Source organism: Plectropomus leopardus, chromosome 22, assembly GCF_008729295.1.
Source record: "Plectropomus leopardus isolate mb chromosome 22, YSFRI_Pleo_2.0, whole genome shotgun sequence".
Classification (NCBI taxonomy): domain Eukaryota; kingdom Metazoa; phylum Chordata; class Actinopteri; order Perciformes; family Serranidae; genus Plectropomus; species Plectropomus leopardus.
Genome location: NC_056484.1, coordinates 10898062 through 10907224, shown reverse-complemented (window position 1 = coordinate 10907224; position 9163 = coordinate 10898062). Strand labels below are relative to the sequence as shown.

General features: G+C 39.6%; 1 pseudogene; it reads left to right on the top strand.

Moving 5' to 3' along the window:
* The first annotated feature begins 1278 nt into the window (after positions 1-1278).
* LOC121961572 lies at positions 1279-8936 on the top strand (annotated as a pseudogene).
* Positions 8937-9163: the final 227 nt, after the last annotated feature.

Sequence of the window (9163 nt, the reverse complement as noted above, 5' to 3'; positions counted from 1 at the left end):
AACTCTCCTGTGGTCAGCAAGCTAAAATGACTGTTTTATCAATAGAGTCTGGTGGCTTTGATTTGAACATTGATGTGGGAACCAAAGCTAACACCTAAGGTGGCTAAAATATTATTTTCTGCTGTACCCGTCGACAGGAGTATATTTTTTAATTCATGGCGGTAATCCTGCCTGCTATTCAAACTTGAAGCATGCTGACTACATCTACTGCATGTAATATATTAACTATGGTTAAGTACCTCATACAGCCCCCTTTCAAAAGATCCAAACTATTCCTTTAAAATTAAATATCGGCATCAGCCCGAAATGAACATTTCTGCTGATATGACAGGCTGATAAGATGACGCTTAAATTATGCAACTTTAATTAGTCTAAATAGTTTGAATATACCTTGGTTGTGGTTACTGTCAGGATTGTCTCAGGGGGAGCTTCATCCAAGCCTATTAACACTAGATGAATTTTACAGTTTTGTTTGAAAATGTTAAATAAAAGTAAATATATTAAGGGTTTCCAGGGTTATGGAAAACCTGGAAGAGTCACTGACTTTCACTATCACATTTTCCAGGCCTGGAAAAGTCATGACATTTGTAAAAATCATTGAAGGTTTTGGAAAAGTCGTTGAATTTTGTTGTTTGTAATGAAATTGCGACAGTAATTTTCCATGGATAGGCTTCCATGTCATTTAACATAACAGCAAATTTATTTTCTGTAGTGTGTCAACATAATGTAACTCTTTGTTGATTTGTGATGGTTTCTTTACCATCATGTACGTTTATTCGTTTTCACCTACATGTATGCACGCTAGCTGAAATTATGTTTGAATAAAATTTGTATCTACTTTGTTTAAAATATGCCAAAAAGAAGAAACATTATAATGGGCTCTTGAAAAGTCAAAGTTTTGAAATTTTGTCCATGAAAATATGTGGGAACCCTATATTTCTTACATGTAACCTGACTTGATGTAGATATTTATTTTTCTAGCGAACGTGTACATTTTGAAAGGCATATTTTACAATAAGAGTAATAATAATGATGAGTTTACTCCACTTCAGGAGAAACTTGTTGTCCTTTGCAATTGCAAGTGGGGGAAAGTATGTGCATATATCAGCATCAACAGTCAGCTAAAATAAGTTTGAAAATATTGATATATCAGATATTGGCAAAAATCCAATATCATGCGCCCGTATAGGTTGTGTTACTGATGGTGTGTAGTATGTCTGTGTCCACCTAAGGTATGTATGTACTCATATGCACTCATGTTTTTTTTTTTTTTCAGGCAGCTGCTGAAGACGGAGCTGGGCTCCTTCTTCACTGAGTACCTTCAGAACCAACTGCTCACTAAAGGCATGGTGATACTGAGAGACAAGATCCGCTTCTATGAAGGTAACTGACGCTAAAAATGATCAAGACCCTCAGTTTGTTTGTTATGCACTTAAATCTTATTGTCACATAGTTAATAACTAACGGTGCCACCTTGCTTTGTGGAATAATGTTCACAATGCCAGTGAGTCATTTCAGATTAACTCAGAGATGAATGGAGACATGAGGAGTTTTTATCTCAGTGTGACAAAAGTCACAAATGCCTAGCGGGGAAAATAATCATTGACTAAGATATCAGATGCTTTAGTTAACCCTTGAACTACGAGTTTGAACTGACAGAACATGGTTTTATCTCTCCACCATCAGTCTTTGTTGAGGACATTTTCCTGCAGTACACACCTGTGTGCACATATGCACACACACACACAGTCAGAGTGAGAGCAGCCACTGAAGAAGTGAGAACAAGACACAGAAATCAATTTGTTCTCTCTGTTGTGGTAAACGCGTGACCTTTATTTGAAGCACAGTTGAAATGGTAAAACACATGCACATACACACATGCACGCACACACACACACTAACTATGAGACATTTTCAGTGCTGTCGTCACAGCGACCAGAGGGGAAGTGATGCTTTACATCAATTGCACAACATCCAGTCAGAGAGAAATTTAAGATTAGACAAATTGCTACGGTACATACTGTGACTCACAGACCCATTGTTCTGGCTTACTCAGTATTAGATTATGTGTCTGAGGGTGTGTGTGTGTGTGTGTGTGTGTGTGCCATACTTCATACTACATATCTGGTCTTCCTCAGGATAGACAGCATCTGAATTTTTACTTAACAAATCACAGGCTCTCTCATGTCAAACACTGCGAACATTAAGACTTTCCAACAACCTTTGTAATGATAACAAATCACAAAAAGTTCTTAGATAACAGAAAATACATCTCAATTATGTTGCTGAGGTCTTCCAAAACATCATAGAACATTATCTCTGGTTGACTGCCGATGCCAGAGAGTTTTGTTGCTGTCATTTTGCAAAAACTTTGTTGTTATGAAAAAAGACAAATATCACAATGTTTTTGACGAAATACCTCAATATCGATATTGCGAAAATATTGCAGGGTTGACTATTGGTGCTCTCCCAAAATGTTTTCACGATGAGATTTCTAATTAACAGTCATCAGAAATGCGTAAGGAGGGTATCAGTACCCAACACCTTTAAGGTATTCACTGAAATAACCCAGTGTCATCTTTGAAATGAACTTTTTTGGAAAAGCTGAAAAAAAGGGGTAGGATTTGATACATTTTCCCTTCCTCCTAGTCCTTTCGGACATTAAATACTTTTTTTTACTTTTTTCCTTACATTTTATTTGGCATGTTTGAAATAATGATCTACTGTAAATCAAACATATCCCGAAATTGGTATGGTATTGATATATTGTCCAGCCCTAGTGGTGATTCATTCTCTTTATGCTTTTGTTATAGGTCAGAAGTTGCTGGACTCCCTGGCTGACACATGGGACTTCTTCTTCTGCGATGTTTTGTCCATGCTGCAGGCCATCTTTTATCCTGTACAGGTACACACATACATACACATACCCATGCACACACAATATTCTTCTTTCAAAGCTCTTAGTCGACACCTGTGTGTGTGTGTCCTCAGGGAAAGGAGCCATCAGTGCGCCAGTTGGCTCTGCTCCACTTCAGGAACATCATCACCCTCAACCTGAAACTGGATGAGGCTCTGTCTCGACCCCGAGCCAGAGTTCCTCCTTCTATCATACAGATGCTGCTAATACTACAGGTACACACACACACACACACACACACACACACACCTCTTTCTTTATCTTTTCATCTCCCTTTCACCCTCTTTGTTTTACAGTCTCTCTCTCACACACTCACACACCCAAAACAAAGCTTGCACAAACATCCATTACTGATGTTGGGTGAGTGAAAAGGGTAAATGACAACAGATGGAGGATCAGAGGGTACAGAGAGCTGTTTTTTTCTTGCAGAGGGATCTCACAGGAAGTAATTTCGCAGTGAACACAGAGCACAGTCGTCTTCCCATGACCACTCGGTGCCCTCTGCACTCTGCCTGTGTCTGTTTGTGTCAGTGTTTGTCTGTGTAAATTTTTTAAAGAGCCATATGTCCTCCTCCAAAAAATTGATTATTACTACAGAGATGCAGAACTCATTGGCAATAACTTGTTGATGCAAGAGGTGAAAGGATTACGTGATATTTTCGTTTCATCTGGTAAATGATGACAGCAGAGACATTTATGTGTCCCCTGTGGATAATTTGCTTCAGTTCATAAACATTTCAAAATAAACTGCAGTAACAGTAGACAGCTGATATCTCCCCAAAGTAAGAAGTCTGACCTTTGGAGTCTTAAGTTATATGCCTTTTACATTTATATATATTTATATACATATAACTGAACCTGGTTTATTTGAAGTAGTTATTCACCCATTGTGCAGCAACTTGTAGCTGCACACAGTCAATTTTCCATTACCTTCATTACTGTGGGAACAGCAGAAGAGTTTACTAATCATTTAACTGCGATGTTGAGGTACTCCTTTTGTAGACAAAACATGTTAGGATTTCAAGTTAATGGAATACATCACCCCCCAAATTACCATTTGTGGATCAGTTAGTCACTCAGTGTTACCATCTGTTTGTAAAGAAAATGTTATTCTTCTTGCATGCTCCAACAATGAACGAAGAATCCAAAAACACTAAAATTACTTCAAGTCATGCATTATGATCCAAGTCTCATTTATCCAGCTGTATGCTCAGTGCTTCCCAAACAGACAGCCCTTTCTGATGGAGAACAAAATTAAAGTTATCTATGTTCTCTTTAAAGCCAGACTCCATTGACAAAAAACATAATTTTACCTCACTGAACACGGGAGACTCTGGATTGTTTCTGCCTAGATCAATTAATTTGTTTGTTTTTTTGTGTGTGTGACTTTGGTGTGTTAGAAGGTCAGCTTAGATTCACCAGAGACACACAACAACACAAATAAACTACCAATCGAGGCAATGGTAAACCAGCCACTCCCATGTTCAGTGAAGTAAAATTACTGTTTTTGTCAAAGGAGTCTTGCTTTGAAGAGAGCACAGATACATTTCACTTTCTGTTCAGTTTAAATTCATAAGGTTTTGGCGAAAATGCGAAAATACAACTAGATAACTGAGACTTGGACTATACCACGAGTTGTGTAAGACTTAGTAAAATGGTGTTTTGTTACAGTTTTGCTGTCTTTAATCCCAGACCCCTATAACTTTAATTTATCAAGAATTTTCTCAGTTTTTGGATTCTTCGTTCACTGGAGGTATGTGAGAAACCAAAGCTTTCTTCAAGAATTCAGTGGAGCACGGGATGAGTAATTGATATGCAAATCATTTTTGGGAAGGCGTATTGCTTTGCTCATTTCACAAAATTCACACCAGGTTTATTCATTCCCTGCAGTTTCAGTAATTGCTATTCACATCCATATTTTACAATAGAAAGATGCATTTACAATATTGCCTCATTTCCTGAGTGCATTAGGGCAGGGTTTTTCAACCTTTAGCTCAAGACCTCCTGACAAGTGGTTGTAAGATGATTAACAGGAGTAGAAAGAAACAAAAACACAACATGATCTTTATTTTTGGTCTTTTCTCTAATCTTTTATTTTATTGTGTATGATCATTACAATATTATTGACGCTTTAGACGCTCAAATTTCTTCCAACAAAGTCGCCCTTTATTGGTCAGATGTGAGATGTGGGTTGGGGAGTGAATTTGAGTGGATTAAGTGTGTTCTCAAGTGTGTCTGGGAGTATGAACTGTGCGTCTGTTTCTGTGTGGGTTACTTTGGACATCATTGTAGTGACTCATTGACCCAAATCTGCTGCTTCTAGACTCAGACAGAGAGAGAGGGCAAGACAGCAAGACAGAGGAATGTATGGGGAATAAAAAAGACACAAGAATAGAAAAAGGAATGTATTTATTGTCCTGTTTCACCCATTGTGCACAGACATATTCTGCAAATTTACTTTAATTGATCTGTTTTAACAATAAATATAAAATCAACAGGTACAGTCAAAGATTTAAAAGCACACAAAAAGCTGGGCAGCTAAGACAGGAGGCTGAATGTTTGCTGTTTTTTGCAACCTCTTGTTTCATCTGTTAGTAATTTTCCTTTAGTTCTGTGACGCCAATTCGCTGAAGTCTGGTCTATTTATGTGGTTTGTGTCTGTACTGTGGTTTTGATGCATATGCTCAATGATTCAGAGAACTGAAACTTGATTGATCTCTCCTTTGTTCTGTGAAGACTCTGGAGTTAAGGTCTCTGAGTCCACATGTATTAGACCCCTCAGCGCAAAAATTAGGTCTCATAAAAACTGTGGAGGCGAGTTTTATGAGAGCGTGAACCTTTCAAACAGAAAAGTTCTTGTTTGTTATTCTTCTGGCTCTCCATATTGATTCCCGTTGATTATGAGGGTACTTTGTGTGCCACTGATCTACTTAAAAACTCGCTAACTTCAAATGCACAGTGGCTCTGTGCCTTGCTGCAGAAATGAAAGCTGTGATGCCTGTGTTTCCTGGCAACAGTGCAGAAACAATCACTTGTGCACTACGAACAAGAATACCCATCTGCCATAAACAGGGCAATGACGGTCCACATATGCCGAATGGATGTATGGTGAAACGGGATGAGTGCAAAGATGTAAGAAGAACGCCCCCCTCATTTTCATGAAGAAAACTGGTTGTAATTGTGGTTTGATAGCAGATGTAGTTTTTCTTACTTACATTCTCAGTAGAGTTCTGTTGACCTTAAAATGAGACCCAAATCTGGCCCATAATTCTGTCAAGGGACAGTTCAGCCCCAAATACAAAATCTTCCTCTTACCTGTAGTGCCATTTATCAATCTAGATTGTTTTCATTTGTTGTTGAGTGTTGGAGGTATGGACCATAGAGATGTCTGCCCTCTCTCCCGCGTAATGGAACTAGATGGTACTCAGCTTGTGGTGCTCAAAGTACCCCCCCAAAAAAACCCACATTTAAAAAAACTCTACAGGAATTATGGCACACTTACTCAAGATCATCCAGACCTTGTTGTAAGCAGTTTCATGTTGGAACTATATTCTTTTTGCCAAACTAGCTCGCCGACCATATCACTGCACAGAAGGAAGCGTGCATCTACGGCTAGCATTGCCTTGAGCATGTGCCTCTCGTCCATGAGTAAATGCACGCTTCCTTCAGCGTAGTGATACGGTTGTGGTAAACTCTTCTTTTTCTGCCAGAAATTTTTCATGGCTTATAAAATTTCCGCTATCACCGGCCAACAAGCAGCGATTTGTGGCAAACACAAGCTAGTGTTTATTGTTTATGTTTGTGTTTATGTGTGCTGCAGGGAGTCCATGAATCTAAAGGTGTAACAGACGACTACCTTCGCCTAGAGTCTCTCATCCAGAAGGTGGTCTCCCCCTACCTCGGGACTCATGGGTTATATTCCAGAGATGGATCTTCCAATTTGCACTGCTCCTCCTGCCTATTAGGTATGTGCGTGTGAGTGCATGCGTGTAGGTACAATCAAAGTTTTTTTTAAAGGTTAGATGTGTCATGATCCATTATGTGTTCTTGAACTTGTACTCTGTGGTGTTTTGCGTGTGTTCAATTATAAAGTAATCAAAACTGTAAGGCTATCTTTCTTTACTTCTCACTCTCTCTTTCTTTCTCCAGAAAAACGTCTGCAGCGCTCCTGGCCCTCCAAACCAGTCAACACCCCCGTCAACAAGAACCCAGTGGTACGCTCCAAGAGCTACAACGTTCCCATGCTGACCCCAGTGGTGGAGTATGATGTCGACTCCTCCACAGGAGGCGGCACAGCCATCAGACGTCACTCTGTCTCTGAGATGACTTCCTGTGTGGAGGAGAGCAGCTCTTTGGCTGAAACCACAACCACTGCCACCAAAAACACCAGCAACACCAGCACATCTAGCCTCGCCAACCGCTCTCCAGCTTCCACAGCCTCTGCAGTCTCCGCTGCACTTTCAGGTACATCTAACGTAATAAATGATGTAAAAAAACCACTCACATCGGCACATTTTACTCTTGCAAGAGGCTTATCTTTCTCTTAAATGCAGACTGGCCAAATGTAAACAAAATGTTGAAGTACCACCTTATGTTGAAAATTTAAAAAAATAAATAAATCAGCTTATATACGTGTGTGGGCAAAAACAGGCATAACTTGTGGTATATTTTGGATAGCAGACTCATCTATTAATGCCAGGAATGAGTTAATCTGGGGGTGTTAAATATATTTATATGTATATAAGCGTACTCTGATGTGAAAATGCATACAGATTGACGGGTCTTTCAATGTTTAAGAGGAGTTTTTCAACAATGTGCTTTAGTTTAAGACTGTCCAGTATAAACCTTTTCCATGTTACATTTCACAAACATTTTGGGGTTTTTTTAATCATTAAGTACCTGAAATAATTTTGATGCAGTGAACTGTTTCAAAAGGTGTCATAAAGCTGTAGTTGTTAAAGCAAAAATCGAAGATAAAAGCAAAGAATATTTGGAAATGTGATGTTGAAGTCGTCAGCTGATTAGTAAGGGACCCAGAAAAGTTGTGATCACATTTTATACACAGTCTGTTTCTCTTAAATTTCTGGTGTCGTCCGTGCAGACACTGTGACCTCCACCCAGGACCCCCAGCCCAGAGACGCTGACAGTCCCGCTGCTTCCCACGCACTCCAGCCACAGCATCACTCCCCCTGCATCCTTCCAGAGCCTTCTCCAGGTGAGGACACACACTGCACAGGCTCGCTGGTGTCAGACTCCCCCGCCTCCTCCAGAGTGCTGGCTCAAGACACGAGCTCTGGTCCCAGTCCTTCTTCCAGCCTGGAGATCATGATGGACCACATCCCGGAGTCTTTGGACTCAGAGCCGGAGCATGACGGCATCTTTCTCAACTTCACACGACGCTGTTCTGGAGGGTCGGACACACAGCAGAGACAGCAGCAGGCAGTGTGTGGTGTGACAAACACACATGCACACATATAAAGAGATGCAAACAATGCTGAGCCACAATGACATTCCTCACACCACGTGACACTTCCTGCTGTTTTTGAGGAGACTCTGCATCATCAGGGATCCTTTCAAACTAAAATATCTTGTAAGAAGATGTGACCATCCCTAGAAACAACTCTGACCCTGTGCTGTCTGGTGAAAATAGCAATTTCGCCTTCTTTTATATGTATTGTCTCATTTGGAAATATCAGCACTGGCCTATCTGCAAAACTATAATCACAGGTTTAGCTTTGATTTTTCCCTGTTTTCTTGTAAGAATTAAAACATGGAAAAACACATGATGATGATACATCCCAGGGGCATGTACATGCATATGCTGAAAAATGTTTTACCACCATAAATATTTCTGCAATAGTAGAACTATTGAATAGATTTGGCTGTCAAAATCAAGCTTTTTTAACATTTCAAATGTAAAAGAAACTCAAGTTTGACCAGTGATGCTTTGTTATTGTTGGTTGAACTTATTTTATTAACTGATGATTAAAATATTAAATTGAATTTTGCACTTGTTCTTGCAATAAATCTAAGTCTAACCTGGTATTTTTACATCATTTAGAGAGATGTGTTTACACAGTAGTTAAAAGAGCAGCATGCAGGATTTCTAGCGGAAACTTCTCCCATGTGCCAAGCATGGACTGTTATGATTCCTCCAGCGCTCATTGCTAAGGAGGTTTTTACTGGGAGCCAAATTATCCGCAGAGGTGTCTTTCTCTCCTAAACCAACAGACCCTGTGATTGTCA